This window comes from Coenobita brevimanus, chromosome 57 (genome assembly GCF_032717465.1).
Source record: "Coenobita brevimanus isolate Jiangsu-jjx chromosome 57, ASM3271746v2, whole genome shotgun sequence".
NCBI classification, from domain to species: Eukaryota; Metazoa; Arthropoda; class Malacostraca; order Decapoda; family Coenobitidae; genus Coenobita; species Coenobita brevimanus.
In genome coordinates, this window is record NC_137010.1 from 35,783,153 (window position 1) to 35,808,152 (window position 25,000).

A 25,000-nucleotide genomic window follows, 5' to 3' on the forward strand; every position below is an offset into this window, starting at 1 on the left:
AAATGCGGCCCTGTCCGTCTTTTTCTCGCTAACAAATTTCGGAAGAGGTTCATGACGACCATACACATAAGCGATTTTAGTGACGCCAAACCACACACACCACACACCCTATCCCCGACCCCCCTTCTCACACCACACCATAAAACACACAATCACCCTCCCACACCACACCACACAAAATCATCTTCCCACATCACAGCACACCACATCACACCATATCCCCGCCCTCTTACACCACACCACAAAACACAGTATCAACCTTCCACTCCACACCACACCACACAAAATCACCCTCCCACACTACACCACAAAACACACCATATCCCCGCCTTCTCACACCACACCACACCACACATTATCACTCTCCCACACCACACCACACCAAGGGCATTAACCGAGGGGCCCTGAAGCTCCCACATCTAGTACATTTGCACGTGCTGTACCTTAGAGTTCCTGATGCTAGACGATTTTATTCAGCTTAGAGGAGGCCATAGTAATGAAATTGGTTACTGGAGACTACCCCGCCCCCCAGTTCCAAAATCCATCCCGGGGTGCATTAAAGCGTGTAGTAGCAGCGGAAATATAATGTAAAAATACGTCATAGGTCTGAAGGGGTCAAACATCGCTTGGAGGAGAGGAGGTCAACAATGCACAACATCACTATGCAATCATCTTTACCTTCCTCTGTAGGTTAAGACAGTGGAAAGAGTAATATGTGTTTTGTTCACCCTATCCTGTGAAATTTCCCTATCCATTTTTCTCCATAGGACAGTGCAGAATATAATGTGTTTTCAGTTCACCCTATCCTGTAAAGTTTCCCTCTCAGATTTTCCTCTACTGTATGGTGGTGTTTCTCGTTTTTCCTGTCGGTTTCAATTGCAAGGATCTGTGAGAGGAGCCTTCTTGCAGTCAGACTCTTCTTTTAGACTCACAGAGGAGAAAAACAGACTCACAATCTAAGTAAATATCCTTATACCTCTTCCTACGTGGTATAATTCTGCACACTATACTATTAAATTCCTCAGTAGCTTATCAATGCCAGCTGCGTCGGTATTACCACACTACATATCAGACAATTTTATGGTGTGACAAAGTAAATCGCTAAGGAAAAGGTGTTACGGCCAATATTCTTCGCCACAACAAAAGGCTTCGAAAAGGCTAACAGATCTACTGATATTTGTTTTCCTTTGTACTCTCTCTCTCTCTCTCTCTCTCTCTCTCTCACCCCACTTTCTTTCCTTCCTCTCTTGTTATTTAAATATTCTCTCTCGCTCTCTCATTCGTCTCCATTTATCAAGCTATCGGTCTTTTTCCTCTCCCTTTCTCTTTTCTTTTCTGCATTCATTGCCTCCTCTCTTCCGTCTTCCTTTCCTTAGCATATTGCCTCACTCCTTCTGCCTTTAGTTCATTTCTTTCATTTTCAGTATATTTGTCTATTTTCTTTTTAGACTTTAAATTCTCTGTATTGTTTTAATATTGTCTTTTTCTTGCTGTCTCCCATCGATCTTGTTTACTTGTTTACTTTCTTCGCTTCTCTAACTTTTCCTTCATCTCTCTCTTTCTTCCTCTGTTCTCTTTTCCTTCCTCCTCTTTCTCTCTCTAACTTAAATTTCTCTTTCTTTCCTTTTTTTTTCTTCTTCCTTTTCCCTCCCTGTCCCTTCTTTCTTCCATTCTCTCTTCCTCTGTTATATCATCTCCTCTTCACCCCTTCCTCCCTTCTCTCTTCCAGTCTTCCCTTCTTCCCCCCTCCTTTCCTTCCCTTCGAACGTGGAAGCTGGCAAATATAACCCTTAATGTAAAAATTAAAAAATAAATAAAATAAATAAATAATGAAAATAAAAAAAGAAAATAATGCTGACGAACACTTTATACACTTATCAAACCCCTCTAACAGTGACGTCTATATTACGTCATTCTTTCTACCTCCAGACGATTTTCCTCAGCTCTGGAGAGACATTTTAATATCCAGGGGTTTGGCGCACCCTCCCTCAACCCCTCCACTACAAAATGCCTCCCTTAAACTGCGCTTAATCTCCCTTCTCGTAGCCAGAAGAAAGAAATAAGAAAATGCTGATGTACTGAGGATGTTAACATTTGTGGAGAGATTACACACACACACACACACACACACACACACACACACACAAATCTACTCGCAGTTTTACAGAACGTACTCCGGAAAGATCCTTCGTGTCTTAACTATGTCAAGTTCTTTTGTTATTTTTATCATTTTATATATTATGTACGATGAGGCAATATCAGTTGACATTATGTATCTCGAGTTTATGAAAAAAAATGATAAAATTCCTCACAAAAGACTGTCCAGACTCAAAAGGAGGACTGATTCAATGGCAGAGAGAGAGAGAGAGAGAGAGAGAGAGAGAGAGAGAGAGAGAGAGAGAGAGAGAGGAAAACCTGAGACAATATTGCACAAGGGTGACAAACACACCTTCAAGATCCGAAATAAAAATAAAAAAATAAAAATAAATCCGTACGAGAAACACTCAGAAGAAATAAATCTGTTAATCCGGATTCAGAGTACGATGGCTCTTAATCCACACATACAGATATTAAACAGACACGGCAATATGGCTTCTGATAAATTCTTCACAACAGATCAATCTCATCTCAATGGCGGCCATGGTTATAAAATTATTGGTAAAAGTCCTTCGTCAAAGTACACACACACACAGACACAGACACAGACACAGACACACACACACACACACACACACACACACACACACACACAACGCATCTCTTCTACAACAACCACGTAAATACAAGAGACCAAACTGCCTTGTAATATGATAAACTGTCAATATATATACAAAATTCGCCAGGATGAATTCTTACCTCAATTAAACCCCAGGTAAATATATTTCCAGGTGAACAATACACTTCCTGCCACGCGGTATATGTATGTTTTTCCGTCTCTAATCCTGATCACGAAGAATACCACCATCGCAAAATCCCTACGCACGTAACTGCAACACGATATTAACTTCCCTTAGATGATATGATAGTGCACAATTTCACTTTCCATCTAATCTCTCCTATCCTTTAAAATTACCATGGCAATTTCTCTGTCAAACTTCATGGTGATCTTTCCCATTTTTTATTTTATTTTATTTTGTGGCGATCTTTCTCATTTTTTCCTGCCGGCTTCGGATTGGGGGGGGGGGACTATTCGAGGGGTGGCGACCTTCCTGCTTTGCTACCCTTACCTTGAAATCTCAGAGAATAGATACCAGAGTCAAACAAAGCCGATAAAAGAAAAGAGTCGGGGAAGGGCTAATATTTCTGTTACCGTTTGTTTTCCGTTGTGTTCCCTGTTACTTTCTTCCGTTCATTCATTTATTCATCCTTCCATCCATCTTTCCTTCCTTCCTTCCTTCTTTTCCGAACTTCATTCCACCCTTCCTTCCTCCCCCTCCCCTCCCTCCCTCCCTCCCTCCCGGCCAGAATAATTGGACTTTCTTGACAAGATTCACAACTGTTGTTTTTATTTATTATTTGGGGAGGGAGGGAGGGAGGGAGGGAGGGAGGGAAGGAAGGAAGGAAGGAAGGAAGGAAGGAAGGAAGGGAGGGAGGGAGGGAGGGAGGGAGGGAGGGAGGGAGGGAAGGAAGGAAGGAAGGAAGGAAGGAAGGAAGGAAGGAAGGGAGGAAGGAACGGAGGGAGGGAGAAATGACAGAAGGAAAGAGAAATAGGAAAGAAAAAAGAAATTCGGGATTCAGAAAGGAAGGAGAGAAAGGAGAGAAAGAAGAAGCAAGAGAAGAGAGGCGGAAGAGAAGAGGGGAACAAGAGAGAGAAAAGGAGGAAGAAAGGAAAGAGGAGCAATTAGGCAGAACAAGGAAGAACCGATAATGAAGGACGGAGGAAGGAAAAAAATGAAGGAGCGGGAAAGAAGGAAGGAGAGGAAATGAGAGCTGGGAGAAAAAGTGAGGAAACGAGTCGACCTAACAGGCTCTCTCTCTCTCTCTCTCTCTCTCTCTCTCACCTATATTTCCCTCTCCCTACCTCACTCCTTACGTTTCCTCCCTTCTCCTTACCTCATTCCTCCTTCTCTCCTGCTTACCTCACCCCTCCCTCCCTCCTTCCTACTTAACTCTCCCTCCCTCCCTCTGTTTACCTCTTCTTCCCTCCCTCCCTCCTACTTACCTCTCCCTTCCATCTACTTCCCTCCCTCCCCTTCCATCTTACTCTTCCCCTCCCTCTCTCTCTCCTACTTACCTTTCCTCCCTTATTCCCTCCCTCCTCCCTAGCAAGCCTCAGCCAAGCCTAGAATTGATGGGGGGAGTGTGAGGGATTGGCTGGGGAGGGAAGAAGGGAGAGAAAGAGGAGAGGGAGGGAGGGGAGAAAGAAGGAAGGGAGGGGTGGAGGGAAAGAGGGGGAGAAATAATGCAGCGAGGTAGGGGAGGGCTGATGGAGAGAGAGAGAGAGAGAGAGAGAGAGAGAGAGAGAGAGAGAGAGAGAGAGAGAGAGAGGAATATAAACCAGGGCCAACTCTCAAACTACCTCAACAAAATCTTAACTTTATGATACACGGAGATGATAGTTTTGACTTTCTCACTTTCTCCCTTTTTCTCAAATTTCGTTCTCTCTCTCTCTCTCTCTCTCTCTCTCTCTCTCTCTCTCTCTCATGCATTTCGTATTCACGTCTCATTTTCTTCTTGCATCTCTCCTTCATCATTTCCTTTTTTCCTTCACTTCCTCCTCTTCTATTTTTCCCTTTCCCTCCTTCCTCTTTCCTCCTTCATCTATCCATTCTCCCTCTTCTTCTCTATCTATATACCTACTTCTTCTTCCTCCTCCTCCTCCTCTCTCTCACATTTTCCCTGCCTTTCTCCATACCCTCTTCTTTCCTCACCTACTCTATGTACTTTTCTTCTCTCCTTTCCTCACCTCCTCCCTTCCTATTCCCTCCTCCTTCCTCTCCCTTCCACCTTTCCTCCCTCACACTAGCCATTCATCTCTGCTCCCTTTCTTCCCACCCTCCTCTCTCCATCACTCTCCAAAACACTGCCCCCCACCTTCTCTCTCTCTCTCTCTCTCTCTCTCCTTATTCCCTCACCTCTTCTCTCTTCCTTAGCTCTACTCCCTTCCTTTTTTCTTTCCTCCCTCCCCTTCTTCCTTTCTCCCTCTCTTCCTCCTCCTCTTCCCTATCACTATTTCTCCCTATCTCCCTCCTTCCTTATCCCTTCCTATTTTCCTCCCTCCCACCTTGTTTTCCTCATATACTCTCTGACTCACTGCCTGCCTGCCTCCCTCCCTCCCTCGTTCCCTCTCTCTCTCCCCCTCCCTGCCTCAACTCCTCCCTATCCCCCTCTTCTCAACCCCTCTACAACCTAGCTTACTTTTTTCCATCCTTACTCCCTTCTTCTGTCCCTTCCTTCCATCCCTCCTTCCTTCCTTCCTTCCTCCCTCCCATACTTCAGTCTGCCTCCCGACCCTCTTGCTTCCCTCCCTCCCTCCCTCTGTCTTATTATTCTCTTCCTTCTCCTCACCTCCATGCAAATTTTCCTTCCTCGTCTCCTTCCCTCCCTCCCTCCATGCTTCCTTCCCTCCCTCCCTCCCTCTCTCACTCCTTCGTACATGATGCATAAATAAATTGTTAGGTTGCTACTGGGGTGCATTACGCATACTTCCGGTGTGTGTGTGTGTGTGTGTGTGTGTGTGTGTGTGTGTGTGTGTGTGTTTTGTTCCTTAAGGTCTGGCATTCCTCTTAACGTGCTATATACCTTCACATATCACCACTTCAGCGCTAACACCCACCGTCCATACCACATACCTGGTAGGGTTGTCAATTATTCAGGGCTGGTGTATTGGTATTTGCGTTTATCTATTTATCTATTTATTTTTTAACGGCATGTCGGTTCAGCCAAATTCAAATCCTTAAACGGTTCCCTACCAAAGCCGGGATTCGAACCTGAGTCCACTGAGACAGCAGACTATAATATCCACACCGTCAGTAATGTTGTTTTATATGTTAATCCCTGAACCTCAATTTTAATACTACTTTCTGATATTACTATAAAATTTTCTTCAAGTCTTTTATCCCTCCAAACTGTTGCTTCTCTCTATTTTCCTGTATGGCTAAAGTTGTCAGAGGCTGTGGAGCGTCGAGCAGCGCCTTCTCCTCTACTATTGTATTCTTAAACCTCTAATTCTGAAACTCTTGTAATTATTAGGTGTTTCTACTGACGTTAAGGCCAGACCACCTGTTATGTTGGTCTGTGTAACTCTTTTCTCTCCCTTTTCCCTCCCTCACTCCCCACTTGCTTTCCTTCCTTCTTCCACCAATCCTTCATGTCTTTCTCCTTCACTGCCTTTCTCACTGCCCCCTTTCTCCTTCCCTACTCCCTCCCTTCATCCTTCCCTTCTTTCACTTCCCCTCCCTTCTTTCCTCTCCTCTTCCAAACTTTCCTCTTCGTTCCTTTCCCTCTTTTTCATTACCCTTCCTACCTGTCTTCCTTCCCTACCTTCTTCCTCCTTGCTTCTTTCCATCTTCCCTACTTCCTTCCTTCCTTCCTTCTTGTTCGCCCCTACCTGCTATTCTTTCCTGCTCTCTCCTCTCCCTCCATCCCTCCTTTTCCTCTCCCCCTTCCTTCCCTCCCTCCCTGCCTCCCTCCCAGTAAGTGTGATGGAGTCGACTTAGTGAACTTGGCTGGCCGTGGGAATACTGACACTCCCTCAAGACTGGAGGGGAGGGGAGGGGAGGGGAGGGGAGGGGAGGGAGAAGAGAAAGACAGACAAATAGATAGGTAGATAGACAGATAGACAGAGATAAATAGATAGACTGATAGATGGATAGATGAGAGAGAGAGAGAGAGAGAGAGAGAGAGAGAGAGAGAGAGAGAGAGAGAGAGAGAGAAGAGGGATGGAGGAAGGGAGAAAAGGAGGAGGAGAGGAAATGATGCAAGGAGAAAGGATGGGATGGAAGGAGAGAAGAAAAGAGAAAAGGGAGGGATGGAAAGGAGAGAAGAAAAGATAAAAGAAAGGAAAGGATTTAGGTATATAGGGAAATATGTAAATGTGAGGGAGGGAGGAAATAAGGGAGGAGAAAGAGAGAGAGGGAGAGGGAAGGGAGGAGGCGGAAGCAAAGAAGAGAGAGGATGGAGAGACAAGAGAGAGGGGAAAGGAAGACGAAGGGAGAAGGAAGGATAAAATGATAAGAAGTGTGAGAAAGAGAAGTAGGGAGTAAAGGAGAAAGGGAGAAAGGGAGATAAAGGAAAGGGAGAAACGAGAAAGGAAGGAGGAAGGAAGGGTGAGAAAGCATGACGAAGGGAAGGCGGAAGGAAAGGAGGAATAAAAGGAAGGAGAGTGAAGGAAGGTGGAGGAGGAAGGTGGGAGTGAAGGAGAGACAGGGCAGGTGGAAGAAATAAAGGAGGCAGGTAGAGAAATAAGGGCCAAGGCGAAATGGAGGGAAAGAAGAGGAGAGGAGAGGAGAGGAGAGGAGAGGAGAGGAGAGAGGAGAGGAGAGGAGAGGAGAGGAAAGAAGAGAGAGGGAAAGGAGAGAAGGAGGAGGAAGATAAAGGGAAAGATATATTGGAAAGACATGGAGAGGAGGAGGATATCGAGAGAGAGAGAGAGAGAGAGAGAGAGAGAAACACCTGGCCGTCCTCTCAAAAAAATTAATTCTTTGATGCTTGGATTTTTTTTTTTGTTCTGATATATGTAGACTGAAAATTCAAAGATGGTGGGTATTTTTAGAAGCCTTTTGGAACCGACTGTACTCTGCCAAAATGTGTGTGTGTGTGTGTGTGTGTGTGTGTGTGTGTGTGTGTGTGTGTGTGAGGGATGGAGGAAGGAAAGAAGGAAGGAAGGAAGGAAGGAAGGAAGGAAAGAATGAATGAAGGAAGGAAGGAAAAAAGGAAGGAAGAAACGAAGGAAGGAAGGAAGGAAGGAAGGAGGTAGGCAGCTGGGTATGAGTTAGTGTGGCAGCGAAAGTGTGTTGCTTGAGAGTGACGCAGGGATAGTGGGAAAAAAAAAAAAAAAAAAAAAGGAAGAGGAAGTGAACAACAAGGAAGAAAAGATAAGGAAGTGGAGAAGATAGATAGATAGATAGATAGATAGATAGATAGATAGAGAGAGAGAGAGAGAGAGAGGGGGGGGGAGAGAGAACTAGACTTATATACCAGAATGAAAATGAAAGGGGAAAATGAAGGAAGAAAGGAGGAAGAAAGGAGAAAGAAACGGGGAAATGAAGAGGAGGGGGAGGAAGAAAGGGGTAATGAGGAAGGAGAAAATGAATGAACGCCTGGGATGGAGGAAAAATATACTGAAATAAAGATAATAATAATGCAAATCAACCCTTTCAGTAAGATGACGTCGAAATCTTACTCTATTCTGGTTTCCTCCATTATTATTATTATTATTATTATTATTATTGCTATTATTATTATTATTATTATTATTATTATTTGTATTATTATTATTACTGTTCTCATTATTACTATTATTATTATTATTATTATTATTATTATTATCTTTCAGAGCTGAATAAAATCGTCTGGAGGAAGTAAGCCTGACCTAAGATAGACGTTATCGTGGTGAAGGGGTTGAGGAGAAGATAAGGGGAAGATAAGGAAGATAGGGAGGGTAGGAGGAGGTAGACATGAAAGGGAGAGGAGAAGAAAGGAAGAGAAGGAAAGGGAGAGAAGGGCGAACTTCTTCTTCTTCTTCTTCCTCCTCCCTTTACTCCTTATTTGCTGCGGTCAACTCTTTTTCATTTTTTTTTTGTATCTTATCGTCTCTCTCTCTCTCTCTCTCTCTCTCTCTCTCTCTCTCATTCCCTTCCAATTTCGTCTTTACTCTGTCCCTATCTCTATGCATCTCTCTCTCCTATTCCTTTCCACAGCTTCCTCTCTCTCTCTCTCTCTCTCTCTCCTTCCCTCCCCCTCCCCAAGAATCTCCACTATAAATATATTTCTTCAAAGTGAACCCTGGTAAAACCTCTGGCCTTAGAGAGAGAGAGAGAGAGAGAGAGAGAGAGAGAGAGAGAGAGAGAGAGAGAAACCAGGAAGACAAAAGGCATAAAAGTGAAAGACAGGAAAGTAAAAGAAAAGAATAAAAGAAAGAGAGCAAGAAGGGATAAGAAAGAGGGCAAAAAAAAATAAAATAAATAAATAAAATCCAACGGGGATAAAAAATATATGAGAAAAGAAAATACTGTTAAAAAAATGACAAGAAGAGAGAGAGAGAGAGAGAGAGAGAGAGAGAGAGAGAGAGAGGACAGAAAAACACAGAAAAAAGAGAGAAAGAGAGAGACAAGAATGAAAAAAATGTGAAAAAGGCGGAAGTGAAAAGACATAAGGGAAAAGGAGGGAAAGATTTAGTGAGAGAGAAGAAAGTAAAGAGAGAGAGAAAAAAATATTGGAAGAAGGAGAAAGAGGGGTGATAAAAAAGAGTATTAAACGAGGAAGGTCTGTGAAACGAGAGAGAGAGAGAGAGAGAGAGAGAGAGAGATGGTATGGACAAAAGAAGGGTGGGGGTGAGCAGGAAGGGGGGGAGGAAAGTGGGGAAATTGCTGGTTGTTTGCTGATTGTGAGGAGGGGGAGTGGGGAAGAGGGGAGTGGGGAGAGAAAGGAGGGGAGATTGAGTGAGGGAAGTGAGGAGGCGGGTGAGAAAAGAGGGAGGGGGGGTGTTGGAGGAGAAGAGGTGGGGGTGGGAGAGGGGTAAGAGAGATAGAAGGGGATAGAGATGGTGGAGGTGGAGAGGGAAAGGAGGAGAGCTGGAGGGAAGGGGAGGGGAAGGGGGGAGGAAAATGGAGAGGTGGAGGGAAGAAGCGATGGTGAGGGAGAGAGAAAGGCGTTGAAAGTGGAGAAAGGATTGAAAAGCAGTGACGGGGTGGGGGAGGAAGTGATGGAGTGGGGGAGGGAAGTGATAGAGTGGGGGAGGGAAGTGATAGAGTGGGGGAGGGAAGTGATAGAGTGGGGGAGGGAAGTGAAGGAGTGGGGGAGGGAAGTGATGGGGTGGGTAAAGTGGGCGGGGAAAAAAACTGAAGCAAGGCAGGATGGAAAATTAACTAGAGTACTTCGGTTCGCTGACTCTTTTCCGCTAAATTCATGCTAACCTCCAGACGATTTTCCTCAGCTCAAGAGACGCGTTCTGAACTGGAGAGGGGGGGGGTAGAGTTAGCTTTCGACAACCCCTTCACTACGACAGTTCTCCCCCTCAGCTGAGTAAAATCGTCTGGTGGGAGCAAGAATGTGAAAAGAAATTACGTCATGGGGGTGAAGGGGTTAAAAATGTGTGTGTGTGTGTGTGTGTGTGTGTGTGTGTGTGTGTGAGAGAGAGAGAGAGAGAGAGAGAGAGAGAGAGAGAGAGAGAGAGAGAGAGGACAGAAAAACAAAAAGAAGAGAGAAAGAGAGAGACAAGAAAGAAAAAAATGTGAAAAGGCGGAAGTGAAAAGACATAAGGGAAAAGGAGGGAAAGATTTAGTGAGAGAGAAGAAAGTAAAGAGAGAGAGAAAAAAAATATTGGAAGAAGGAGAAAGAGGGGTGATAAAAAAGAGTATTAAACGAGGAAGGTCTGTGAAACGAGAGAGAGAGAGAGAGAGAGAGAGAGAGAGAGAGAGAGAGAGAGATGGTATGGACAAAAGGAGGGTGGGGGTGAGCAGGAAGGGGGGGGGAGGAAAGTGGGGAAATTGCTGGTTGTTTGCTGATTGTGAGGAGGGGGAGTGGGGAGGAGGGGAGTGGGGAGGAGGGGAGTGGGGAGAGAAAGGAGGGGAGATCGAGTGAGGGAAGTGAGGTGAGGAGGCGGGTGAGAAAAGAGGGAGGGGGGGTGTTGGAGGGGAAGAGGTGGGGGTGGGAGAGGGGAAAGAGAGATAGAAAGGGATGGAGATGGTGGAGGTGGAGAGGGAAAGGAGGAGAGCTGGAGGGGAGGGGAGGGGAAGGGGGGAGGAAAATGGAGAGGGGAAGGGAAAGAGCAATGGTGAGGGAGAGAGGAAGGCGTTGAGAGTGGAGAAAGGATTGAAAAGCAGTGACGGAGTGGGGGAGGAAGTGATGGAGTGGGGGAGGAAGTGATAGAGTGGGGGAGGGAAGTGAAGGAGTGGGGGAGGGAGTGCTGGAGTGGGGGAGGGAGTGATGGAGTGGGTAAAGTGGGCGGGGAAAAAAACTGAAGCAAGGCAGGATGGAAAATTAACTACTTCGGTTCGCTGACTCTCTTCCGCTAAATTCTTACTAACCTCCAGACGATTTTCCTCAGCTCAGGAGACGCGTTCTGAACTGGGGGGGAAGGGGGGTTAGAGTTAGCTTTCGACAACCCCTTCACTACGAGAGTTCTCCCCTTCAGCTGAGTAAAATCGTCTGGTGGGAGCAAGAATGTGAAAAGAAAGAAGTCAGGGGGGTGAAGGGGTTAAAAATATGTGTGTGAGAGAGAGAGAGAGAGAGAGAGAGAGAGAGAGAGAGAGAGAGAGAATGGAACAAGGGACGGACAGGGAGAGGATGTGCTGAGTAGAGGAAGGGGGAAGAAGAAAGAAGGGAGGGGGTGATGAAAAGGGCGATTAGGGAAAAAAACGATGAAAATTTAATCATCAATGGGAACACCTGTCACGGTAAAGGTGTTAAAGGTGCATCTGACCCTTCACAACCAAGACAATTTTCATGAGTGTGACAAGGATATAAAAAAATATATATATAAGATGGTAGTAGCAATGACCTCCAGGGCTTAGCAGGCTCCCTAACACTTCTCCCCTACCAGTGTAATTAGCCTTAGTTCAGGGTCTCCTATTTATCAAAGACGCAAAGGATGTCGATTTTAACACCCTCAATCCAATTACTTTTTTATAATCTTTTCTTGCCATTTCCTGACATTTTAATTCCCTAATGACCTCAATTATGCTCTGTCTAACTCCTCCAACTCCAAAGTCTATCCCACGGTGAATAAAATCGTCAAGAGAAGGCAAGACTAAGATTATATGTCAGGGGATTTAGAATGTTAAGTGCAAAGTCAATAGAGTTAAATGAACATATATGAGGATGTGAAGGAGTACTATAGGAAATAAGACGCTAAGGAGAGATGTGAGGGGTGTTCATAGCCCGCGAGTATGGGGGGACAAGGTGGGTGGTGTGGTGTGGTGTGGTGTGGTGTGGAGTGATGTGATGAAGTAATATGTGGAATGTTAAACCCTGCAATATTGTGGTGATGATGTCGTGTGGTGTAAAATACCATAACACACCATACTGTCTTGTGGTGCTACGAGGTGATGCAGCAGTGTGGCGTGGTGTGGTGGAGTGTGGTATAGCGCAGTGCTGGTATCATCCGGTGTGGAGGGTGTAACTTAGGGATGTGATGTGGTGGTGTGTTATTCTGTGGTGTATTGTGATGCCTGGCGCTCATGTGGGTGGTGGTGTGCTAGGCTGAACTGTGATGTGGTGTTAGGGTGTGGTGTAGTGGTGTAGCCTGGTGTAGTAGTAGGTGTAGATGTCTGGTCTGGTGTTCTGCTAGGATGTGGTGTGGTAAAGTCTGCTGTGGTGTTGTGTGGTGGTGTGACGTGGTGGGTGAAATCTAATGTGGTGTGGTGCTTTATGCTGTAGTGTGGTGTTAGCAAGTGTTATGTGTTACTCTTTATTGTGCTATAGTGTAGAGTAATATACGTTATGGTGGTGTGATGTGGTGTCTAGCAGTGGTATGTGATATATTTTAAAGTGGTGTAATGTGCTTTGTGTGATGCACTTAAGGTGGGTTGTGTAGGGTAGGGTATGGAGTGTGGTGTAGTGTGGTGCTGTGTGCTAATAGTGTGGTGTGGTGTGGTGTGGTGTGAGGGGGGGGACTTAGTATGTAAAGCGGGATTATTCTTGCTTCCTACCACCCTGAAGGTTACCAGTGAGGGAAATACCGCCCCCCCCACACACACACACACACACACACACACACACACACACACACACACACACCACCTCACTACACACACATTCATACAAACACACACATTACTAAATCCAAACACACACACACACACACACACACACACACACACACCCGGAAACCCACGTATTTTGCAAGACATCCAGGAACTGAATCACGACACTACGGCATCCACAGAAAGCCGAAAAACGTGTAGCGACAGAGTTACCACCGGAACTCTTTTGACTCACTCCCAGCTGAGGGAAAACGTCTGGCGGTAGCTGGAATATGAGAAAAATCGTCTGGGGTCACTAGGAAAAGACTGCTAGAGTTATCCCGACCACTGAAGGGCTGGTGGTGATGGTATGAACCCTCCCAGGCTCCTATGACTCACTCTCACCTGTGTAAAATCGTCTGTTACCTGGCATGTAATTAGACGAGGCCATGAAAGAATTAAGGGAAAAATGTATAAATGTGTAAATGTAAAAATGTATAAATGTATGAATGTATAGATGTTAAAATATACGGTAAAATGTATGAATGTACAAATGTAAAAATGTATGAATGTATAAATGTATGAATGTATAAATGAAAGAATGTATATATGTAAAAATGTATAAATGTAACTCTTTAGCCCTTCCTTTCCATGAGGTATTCTGCACTTTGCTCCTATTAACACGAAGCGATTATATTTAAAAAAAAAAAAAAAAAACTATATTCAGCTCCAGTATTTGAATACAAGATATGTCACTGCACTAAGGGGTTGGGCTACTTCACAGCGATGATCTCTTTTTCCTTTATCAGGCTACCTCAGAGGGTTTTATTGATTTTAAAGGAGGGTTTATAGTAGTGCGGAGGACAAGGAACTGTGTATTAAACCCCTCTAGGTAAAAAAAATCCCGAAGGCCGAATAAAATAATCTCAAAAAGCTAGGGAAAAGAAAATCCTCCACTTCACTTCGATGACCTATTTTACATTCTATCATTGCCACCACCACACGATTTTATTCAGCCTGGAAGGACTGGAGGGGTTGGACATACCTTTTATTAACCCCTTCACTACAAGATACATGTCCTGCGTTCAATAAAATCGTCTGGAGGTACTAAGAATGAACCTCTTTATTTCAATTCTGTATTTTATATTTTATTCTTCTAACCACTTCGTGATAATTTTCTTCAGCTCAGGAGGGACTGTTGGAGGTGGAGGGGTTGGAGGGAGCTTTTTATATCTTATGCTGATGAAAATCCTCTGGAGATAATTAATATTATTAACAAAAATAATACCACCACCACCACCACCACCACCAACAACAACAACAACAACAACAACAACAATAATAATAATAATAATAATAATAATAATAATAATCAATCCATCCATCCATCATCCAATCCCACATTGCCCCACGAGGAGCGCAGGAGCCCGGGGCCGGGCAGTTGGTCCCGACATTTAAGATGAGAGTGAAAATAATAATAATAATAATAATAATAATAATAATAATAATAATAAGTGTAATGCAAATGGACTAAAAAAAAAAAAGGAAGTCACCGGAAGGAAGGGATTAAGACCAAAAAGGCATTCAGTAGAGCACATACCTTCGCCACACCGAACAAATTCGCACACGGTATTTAGTTTGACCCGACAGGAAACTCTGTGAACGTCAGCCTCCAAATACTGGGTGAAGTTTTAGCCCTTCGTGGCATCTACAGACGACTTTATTCAGGTTACAAGAGTCCTGTAGTACTGTAGTAAAGGGATTAATGAAGGCTATATTCGTTACTCATCCACGTCCACTATTTATCCTTAAGTTGAATAAAATCGTCTTAAGATGACAGAAACGTAAGATAAATAAAAAGTACTGGTAGTGAAGAGGTGAAGGAATGATGCGCTTAAGTCGCAGCCACACAGGAAGGGGGCAGGAGTGGGTGAGGTGAAGCGAGGGCAGGTTTGCAATAGTAAGGGCTGCGGTTAGGGTGTCTATTATCTCTAGTCCTCCTCCAGCGCAGTGCAATAAATGTTCTGTCAGTGTGCATGATATGGGATGCATCACAAAAAGACGCTGTGGGTGCAACATCAACTATGGTCACTTCTATGGGTTATAGTGCTGAAAAAACTTCCTGTGTGGCAGCAGCCTTACTAAAACCACGAATGATTCCTGTATTTTCACTTATTTACATTACACTTTAATTACGCTGTCTATATGTCCCCATGACCTTTTAAAAATTTTCAAGATTCTCCAGTATATTTTCCTATAATACAACAGACGAACACGCATGAAAAAACAACCGCTTCCACACTGAGAATGATTTATGTGTGATGAATATAAAAACAGAATATCCCTCTCATAGTAAGTATAGCCTTCACTCCCTCTCCCAGCAAGTACAGCATCCTCTTTAGTATCACCACCATTCCCGGGTCTAATTTCTACAGCCGGTAACGCTTCCGAGTTCAGCGCAATCCGATTAACTCTACGGTATCAGCCACCCGGGTTTCACGTACGGCCTTACCCATCACCGTGAATGACTTGACGCCAGAATTTAATAACAGAAGATGTGAGGAAATATTAAAGTGATAATATACAGCGAAGTAATTAAATAAAAAATCAGATTGTCCAGGTATACTTAGCAACAGATTAAAAATATAGGATAAAGGACTGACTGCTTTTGATACTATAAATACAATAGGAGAAAAACAATACCATTCATTCTCCCGTTTTCATTACTGTATGAATTTAACAGGGTAAACTAATGAAATCTCACAATAATCATCATCCCGTTCCAACTATTACAAAAGGGTGGGTTGTTATTGTTTTCGTGGTCCCAGCCTCATCTGGACGTAAACCCGGTGGACTGCAGGCTGAATTTGGTATCCGGGGAGTAAGCTGGGGGTTAAGGGATATTTGTACAGCCGGGCAGTGGAGCCAGCCGGTCATATCAGTGCCACCGCGTGAAGGGGGTTGGAACAGCACGTCAGGAGGGCTATTATTAGCGTGGGGGGAATGTAGACACACCACTCATCATCCAAGCCCTTGAAGTAATCGGCTCAAGTATCACACGAGAAGAAAAAAAAAAGAAAAAAGAAAGAAAAGATAAAAACAAAAGAAAAAAAGCTTCCCACCCACAATTTAACTTTCGAATAATATAAACTTTCCTTACCATAAAAAATAAAATAAAAAAAGAAAAATGGAAGCCTGGGTATGCCCCTCCCAAAAAAAACCCCTCTCCATTGACAATTTAACTTTCGAATACTAAGCACATTATAAGTCGTGAAAAATTGTAAAAACTCTAAAAAATCTTGTCCAAACCCAGTGAATGAAGTTTAAATTTGCAATGAAGCTGGTGTCATGCAACTTTGATATTGCAACGAGGGGTTCTGTTGGTTTAGGTATGGTCTCTCTCTCTCTCTCTCTCTCTCTCTCTCTCTTTACCTGTCCCCCTGCCTGTCGCCTACTTACCTGTCTACTTACACAGTTCGGCTTACCTACCTACTCGTACGTCCTTGTCTTTGTCTACCTACTTATTCACCTACCTATCTCCCTACCTACCTGTCGACTTTTAACCTACACCTACCTACCTACCCACCTACCAGTCTACCTACCTACCTACCAGGCTACCTTCTGACCTACTGCATACCTACCAACATATCTACTTACCTATCTACCTTCCCATTAATCCATTACCTACCTACTTACCCTTACTAACCAACCTCCCAATATGTCTTTCACATCTTCCTGTCCAGTACCTACTACACCTTCTACCTACCTACCTACCTACATACATACATACATACCTACCTACCTAACAGTCTTTCCATTAACATACCAGCCTACCTACTTCCCTATCTCTCCATATATATACCTACTTACCAATATTCCTACCTATTTCCCTGCCTGCATATCTGTTCCTACACTTTCCATACACCTTCCTACTTCCTCACTTATCTACCTGCTTAGATCCCTCCTACCTACTTACCTACCTACTCCTCCTTCCTGCCTACTTGCATGCCTACCTACCAACCTACCTCCATTTACCTGTTCACTTTTCCACATACCTACCTACTTACCAACCTACCTACCAACCTACCACTTACTTACTTGTCTACCCACCTACTTACCTACCTACCTACCTACCGACAGGAGGGACATCGAGAACACTACAATAATTTCATCCTACTTGCATCCTGAGGTCTCTCTCTCTCTCTCTCTCTCTTTTGCTCACATTTATTGCCAAACCCGTTCTAACTTTCCTCTCCATCACTTGTCACTTTCCTTTTCCCTCGCTCAAATTCTCTCACTCTTCGGCATTCTCCTCTCTCTCTCTCTCTCTCTCTCTCTCTCTCTCTCTCTCTCTCCACCAGGCAATAGATCCCATCTATCGAGGGGTGTGAAAAATCAAAAGGGAACGGTTCTGATATGAAATGCTGGAGGGGGAGAGAGAGAGAGAGAGAGAGAGAGAGAGAGAGAGAGAGAGGAGGGGAGGGGAGGGAAGGCGAGGGGAGGGGAGGGGAGGGGAGGGGGGGGAGGAGAGGAGGGAGAGTGAAGGAGTTAGGGGAGGGAAGGGGAGACAGGAAGAGAGAAGCGGAGAAAGAGAGGGAGTAAATGAATGGATTGAAAGAAAATGGGGGAACGTGTGGGAGGGTGAGGGGTGAGAAAGAGAAAGAGGGAGAGAATGAAAACAGTAATAAAGACGGAATTTTGAGAGAGAGAGAGAGAGAGAGAGAGAGAGAGAGAGAGAGAGAGAGAGAGAGAGAGAGAGAGAGAGAGAGAGAGAGAGAGAGAGAGGAACTGATAAGAAGAAATGGAAGGATAGAAGGAAGATGAAAATAAGAAGGCGAAAAGAAAGATAGGATGACAGAAGCGAGGACAAAAAGAGGAAGGCAGAGAGATGCAGCTGATTTATTCTCTCTCTCTCTCTCTCTCCCCTATCTTTTTTTTTCTTCCTACCCTTTCTCCTTCCTTTTCGAATCACCTTCCTCCCTCCCCTTTTCCTTCCTTTCCTCCCCATCTCTTCTGCTTTCCTCTCCTCCCACCAGCTTTTCCTCCCCACTCCCTCCCTTTTCTCTCTCCTACCTTCCTTCCTCCCTCATCTCCTTACCTTACTTCCCTCCCTCCCTCCCTCCCACCCTCTTCTCTCCACCTTCTCTCTCCCCTTCCCTCTCTTCCACCTCCCCTCTCTCCCTCCCTCCCTCCCTCTCTCCTCTTTCCGACCTCCCTCCCTCCCCTCCCTCCCCCCCTCCCTCTCTCCTCTTTCCGACCTCCCTCCCTCCCTCCAGCTTTCCTTATTACTTTCTCTCCGATCTAATTTTCCTGACCTTTTAGCGAGAGAGAGAGAGAGAGAGAGAGAGAGAGAGAGAGAGAGAGAGAGAGAGAGAGAGCACACACAACCAACATTTAAAACCACCAACATTACCAACATCACAAGACTCCTGACCTACCACTATCAACTACCACAACTACAACCACACCCACAGCAACCACAACAACTACCACCATCACCAAAACTACCACCACTACTTATTAACTACCACTATCAAAACCACTAACCAGCATCGCACCCATTACTGCTACTACTACTACTACTACTATAATATCGCTCTCCCTGTTACCTCCTCTTTATTCTTCCTCTTTACCTCCTCTTTATTCTTCCTCTTTACCTCCTCTTTATTGTATGGTTTTATTCCCTCTTCACTCTGTCTTCTTCACTTTTATATCTTTATCTTCCTTTATTTTCATCATTCAGTTTTATTGTTTTATTACTCTCTCTCTCTCTCTCTCTCTCACTTTTATTCCTCTTTCCTGCCACCTTCCTCTCACTCCTTCATTCCCCCTCCCTCCATCAACACATATTTTTTGTCTATTTCTCCATCTCCAACATTTTTCGACTTTCTCACTTTCATAAAATTCTCTCACAATTTCTCATATTTCCCAGTTATATTTTTCTTTCATCTCCCTCCTTCATTTCATCTCTCTTCATTACTCTCACTTATTGCCTTTTATTTCATTTCACTTGGTGTTTATCCTTTCTTCATTTCTTCCTTCCTTTTTCTTCATTGGCCATACTTCCCTGTTCTGTTCCTCATTCGCGTCCTTCCAGCATTTCCTCTCTCTCTCTCTCTCTCTCTCTCTCTCTCTCTCTCTCTCTCTCTCTCTCATTTTCCTCACTTCTTTCCTGCTTCCTCTATCGTTTCTTCCTCTCCTCAATTCTTTTCTTATTTTTTCGGTCAGTCTCTCAGTCTTCCTTGTCCTTGTGTTCTCTTTTTCCTTTCATTTCCTCCTACATTCATCTTCTCCCAATTTCCTTCACTCATTTCCTCCTTCCTTTCGTTACGATGTCATTTTTTTCACTTGATTTTCTTATTTCACTATGTTCTCCACTTTCGCTCTCCCCATTTCCTTCTTACCTTCCTCCTCTCTCCATTTCCCCTCACTTTATCCTGTTACCTCTTTTCTACCTGTCCTTTTCCCCTTCAGTTCTTTCATATTTTTCCCCTCTCGCTTCTTCAATGTATTCAATGGTAATCTCCCATGTTCCAAAGCTTTATTTTACCCCCTTTCCCTCTTGCATTCCTTTCCTTTCCATTTCCCCCACCTTTTTTCCTAATTCCTCTTTCTTCTCTTCCTCTCTTTTTAATTCTTTCACTTTTTTATATATATGCTTTTTTAGTTAATAGTCTGATAATCTCCTATGTTACCAAATTTAATTCCTCCTCTTTTTTTCCTCTTCTCTTCATTTCACTCGTCTGTCTCCTCTTTCTTCACTTCCTTCCTTTCCTCTTACTTTTCGCCACTCACCATTTCACATATTTCCTTCCCTTCTCTTCATTTCCTTCATTACCCAGCTTTCCTTCTTCCTTCACTCGTTTTTTCATTACTCATGTGCTGAGTTTTATTTTTCTTTCCCACCCCTTCTCTCTCTCTCTCTCTCTCTATCCTTTTTCCTCTCTCCACCTTCCTTCGCTTTTTTTTATCTCCTTTTCCTTGTCTTTCTCTATTTTTTCTTATTTTTTCTCCTTACTCTAAATCTCTATTATGCTTCCACCTCCCAAGTTATATTATTCTTTTCTCTCTCTTCCTTCTTCATTTCTCTCTCTTCTTCCTTCATTTCTCTCTCTTCCTCCTTCATTTCTCTCTCCTCCTCCTTCATTTCTCTCTCTTCCTCCTTCATTTCTCTCCCTTCCTTCTTCATTTCTCTCTCTTCCTCCTTCATTTCTCTCTCTTCCTCCTTCATTTCTCTCTTCCTCCTTCATTTCTCTCTCTTCCTCCTTCATTTCTCTCTCTTCCTTCTTCATTTCTCTTGTCCTCCTTCCTTTCTCTCTCTTCTTCCTTCATTTCTCTCTCTCTCCCTCCTTCCTTTCTCTCTCGTCCTCCTGCCTTTCTCTCTCTTCCTCCTTCATTTCTCTCTCTTCCTCCTTCCTTTCTCCTCTTCATTTCTCTTGTTATTCTCTCCTTCCTCTCTCGTTTCGTCTCTCTTTAATTCTCCGTATTTTTTTCCTTTTCTCCCTTGTTCCAGAGTTTTATGCCTCTTTCCTCTCCCTCTTGTATTCTTCCTCTCTTTATTTCGCCCACATGTTCTTACCTCTTAATGCTTTTTTCCATTACTTTAATTCCTTCACAGTTAATTCTCACGTTTATGACTGATAATCTCGCTTAGTCTCCGGTTTTACTATCCTCTCTCTCTCTCTCTCTCTCTCTTCTCTCTTTCTCCCTCTCTCTCTCCCCCCCGACATTCTGCCCTTCCTCCTTCCCCCTCTCATCCCCCTTCTCTCTCTCTCTCTCTCTCTCCAGCATTCCTCCTCCCTCCATTTCCCTCACTTTTGTCCAACTCCTCTCTTCCTTTTTCCCTCTCCTCAATTCCTTCTCGTCATTTTTTCCTTCACTTCTTTCCTCCTTTTCCTCTCTCTCTTCAAAGCGCTGCCTCTGTCAATTTCCCGAGTGGCAGAGGGAGGTGTTGGCACGGTGGTGGCAGGGGGTGGAAGAGAGGGTGGAAGAGGGTGGAAGAAGCGGCAGGGGACAGTAGTAAAGATGGAAGGAAAAAAATGAGGAAAAAGGAGTCGATAAAGAGACAGAGGGGATAGGTATGTGGAAGAATGGTTAAATGGGTGGAGCAGTGGGTGGAAGAGAAGAGGGTGGAAGAGAGGGTGGAAAATTGGGTGGAGGAGATGGAAGACGAGACATGAAGGTGAGAAAAATGACAAATGGATGATGAAGGTGAAAGAATGGAAGAGAGGAAAGCAGCGTAGAAGGAGAGATGGGAAAGAGGGTTAAGGGGAAGATGGAAGGGTGGAAGAAGTGGATGAAAGTTAAATGTGAGAAAAAAAAAAGTGATGGAGTGGAAAGAGGAAGGCGAGTTTTCGGGAAGGTGGAAGGAAGGGAAGAGAGTGGAAGAGAGAGGATGGAAGGGTGGAAGAGAAGACGGAAGAAAGATTAACTGGGTGGAATAGAGAGTGGTAGGGTGGAATAGGAATGGAAGGCAGGATGCTAAGTGGAGAAGGAGGAGGAGGAAAAGTGGAAAGGGATGTGGAAGAAGGGTTACAAGGATGGAGAGAGGATGGATGGCTGCAGAGATGGAAAAGCAGAGGCTGGAAGGCTGGAAGGAAAATTGAGGGTGGAAAGGATGGAGGAAGAAAAGTCAAATGAGTGCAAAGGAGAATGGAAAGTTAGAAGAAAGATGAAAAGAAGAAAAAGTGGAAGGAATGACAAAACCACGAGAACAGAGTGGAGGGAAAGGTGGAGGTGGAAGAGAAGGTGGTGGTTTGGAAGGGAAGGGTGGAAGAGAGGCAGGCAGTGTGAGAATGGAAGATGGAACGCGGTGTAAGGGTGAAAAGATGATGAAAGAATGTGAAGCAGAACTGAAATGGAAAGGGTGACAAAAAGAGAGGGAGAAAAAGTGGAAGGGTGAAAGAAAGATGAAAACGAGGGTGTCAGGGTGGAAAAGCTGGTGGAAGGGTGTCATGCAGGTTGAGGGAGGAAGAGAAGGGTGCAAGAAACCCTAACCAAACATTTCACTCTCTCCCTTTTTCCACCCTGCCAACCCATTAATTCACCCTGCCATCCCATTTTCTCCCTGCCAACCCATTAATTCTCCCTGCCATCCCGTTGTCTCCCTGCTAACCCACTTCCACCCTGTCAACTCATTTTCTCCCTGCCACCGTAAATCTACCCTGTCAATCCATGTTTTCACCCTGTCAATCCACTCTCATCTGCCACATTCTTTCCATCAACTCTCTTCCTCCTATAAACCCTTTCCACCTGAGGACGCTATCGTTTAATTCTCGCTATCAACAGACGATTTTTATTACACTTCAGACGGTTTTTTTGTCGAACTGGAGGGGGTACTTACGGCTTTCATTAACCCTTCAATGCTCGGGTGCACTCCTCAGCTGAATAAAATCGTCTGGTAGTTGTAGCCCCAGGTTCATCTAAATGTGAACCCCAATGGACTGCAGGTTGAAGTTGCCCCTCTACTGCAGCTCACCATCCTCCTTTCGTGGGTTAGCGAGGGAGATGGGGGGCGTTTGTATAATCGGGCAGCTCCACCGACAAATTATCTCAGTGCCACCACGTGAAGGCACCCCCCTCCCAGCACCATAAGTCACTACAACAATTACGAGGCTCTGGCACAACCAACTATTATGTCCCTTGTTTCCGCGAGAGGCAAAAATAAGTGTATTATAATTCTCTTAAAGACTCACCTAATATACCATAGCAGTAGCCGTGTGTGTGTGTGTGTGTGTGTGTGTGTGTGTGTGTGTGTGTGTGTGTGTGTGTGTGTTGGGCAGCCGAAAATACACATTCAAATCTCACCAAAATTGGCGCAGAAATCGCAAAAAATTCGCTGGTGTGAAAAAACTTGGTCCCAACACGATTGAAAAACTTTTACTATATTTAATGAGAGACCACATTTTGACCAAAAAAACGCTGCTCCCGGAGCCCGGCATAGGATCTCCGTAGAATTTTTTGCCCACAGGTACAACTAAAGTATTTCGGACTTGCGTTCGGACAACTTGGTTTCCATTCCCGAAGCTGCAAATAACACGATCAATTGGTTAGCTCCAAAAAATCCAAGTGACAATGTTACACTAGAACAGCACATAAACGCGAGAGCCCTCCGCAGGAGCAAGTGCGAGGGGCCCGTAGGGCCCACGAGCACTTGTTTCCTCTCTATATTTCATCTCGCCACAATTAACATAATCTTACATTCAAAAATACGCGTTCCTTCTTACCTCTTCGTATTCTCAGCGTCCCTTTGTCGGAATATATTTAGGGAAATCTCTCTGTCTGTCTGTCTGTCTGTCTGTCTCTCTCTCTCTCTCTCTCTCTCTCTCTCTCCCAGCTATCACTGCTTTCTGGGTGATGCTCTTCCCTATTATGGTGCACATGCAGTTCCTTAACCCCATTACGGTGAACCATACGCACCCGTCTACCTACAGTACACACTCAAGCGAAAAAAATAACCGGTATTCTCAGCTGTCCCCAAAGCTGGCCCTGTCTCTTTCCCTATTTCTACGACCTCCAGTCTTTTCAATATAATGTACCTAGGTAATCAGAAGTTAATAAATGCTGATCCTAACTTCATTTAGACCAAGCATCTTTGGAAAGGACTACGTTTGAAAATACGCAGCCTTTGGTTCTTTCTATTAAAAAAAAAAAAAAAAAAAAAAAAACATGAATACGATGACTGCGAAATATCCTTCATTGTGACTGACTTAAAGCTAGGTCTAAATACATTGCCTCTGTATTTTTAAGTATTTAGTATTTTCCACACAAGCCAGTCTTCAAAGTGGTCAAAAGTGGCAAATGCTTCTGTTTATGCCACTTACCTTATATGGCAATACTGTGACCACTTTATTTTCGATTTTGTTCTGACTGTCACTTACGATTTTATTCAATTTAAGGGCGACCTCTCGTAGGGAAGGGGTTAAGTAGACTCCATTCATCCCTTCATCACGAGGCCTTCCCTACGATGAATATAATCGCCTGACGGTAGTAAGAACAAATGAAGGAGGTCTCGCCGTACTGAAAAGGTTACCAATAAATAAAAATAAAACAAATAATAAAGGAAGGTTAAGTGGGTGCGTGTAGGAGGTGGAGGAATGTGGTAAAAAAAATTAAAGGTGGAAGGGAAGGTGGAAGAGGTGGAGGGGAAATGTGGATGGCAGGCTGGGTGGGTGGGTGGCAGGGTGGAAACATTGATGGCAGTGTGGATGGCAGAGGAAGAGTGAAGTTGTGAGAGAGAGAGAGAGAGAGAGAGAGAGAGAGAGAGAGAGAGAGAGAGAGAGAGAGAGAGAGAGAGAGAGAGAGAGGAAGTAATGTGGAAGGGACAAATATAGAACTAGGGAGAAAGAGTGATGGGAGTAAAAAGGGGAAATAGGGGAACACTAGAAATGGAGATAGTAGAGAGAGGAAAAAAGAGCAAATTAAAGAAAAAAAAAAAGCAGAGTAAGGGATGATCACAGTAAACAGAATAAAGAAAATAGGGAGATAAAACAAGTAAAGCACAAAAGAAATGATAGGAAGAGCAAAGAGGAATGGCTGAGAAATGCAGAGAAAATGGGAACAGCAGACTGGAAGAGAGAGGGAGGTCAGAAGTAACACAAAAGAGAGAGAGAGAGAGAGAGAGAGAGAGAGAGAGAGAGAGAGAGAGAGAGAGAGAGAGAGAGAGAGAGAGAGAGAGAACAAGTCAAACACTAGACACAACTTAAACACCCTGACCACAAAAAAACGGTGAGTATTCAAGAAACTACTTTAAACAGAATATAACGAAAAATCTACTTATCATAGTAACTCATTTAGGTGGATTATGTGTATTTTATTTTTCTACCTACACCAGTAAATTATTGTCTACGTTACAGCTGGTTCTCGTCTACAGTATTCCAACTACCAATCAATCATTCTCAGTAACCTTTCTAGACAAGTTAGCCCCGTCATACGAAAAAGAGCTCGTTTTCTATTTCACCTGACGCCAAACCATTATATTTGGCTCAGTCCTACGCCTGAGAGTGTACTGTCACCATTAAATCTCTCATGATCGGGATTACTCTCGTATTTCGTTCCAGTTACGGAATGGGTTAGAGAGAGAGAGAGAGAGAGAGAGAGAGAGAGAGAGAGAGAGAGAGAGAGAGAGAGAGAAGTACAAAAGGAAGAATGGAGAT

The 25,000-nt window shown here is 44.1% G+C and overlaps 1 protein-coding gene across 1 annotated transcript in view; it reads right to left on the reverse strand.

Moving 5' to 3' along the window:
• LOC145401959 (dystrophin, isoforms A/C/F/G/H-like) overlaps positions 1-25,000 on the reverse strand; it is an 817,498-nt gene that overhangs the window by 535,261 nt on the left and 257,237 nt on the right. The window lies entirely within an intron of this gene.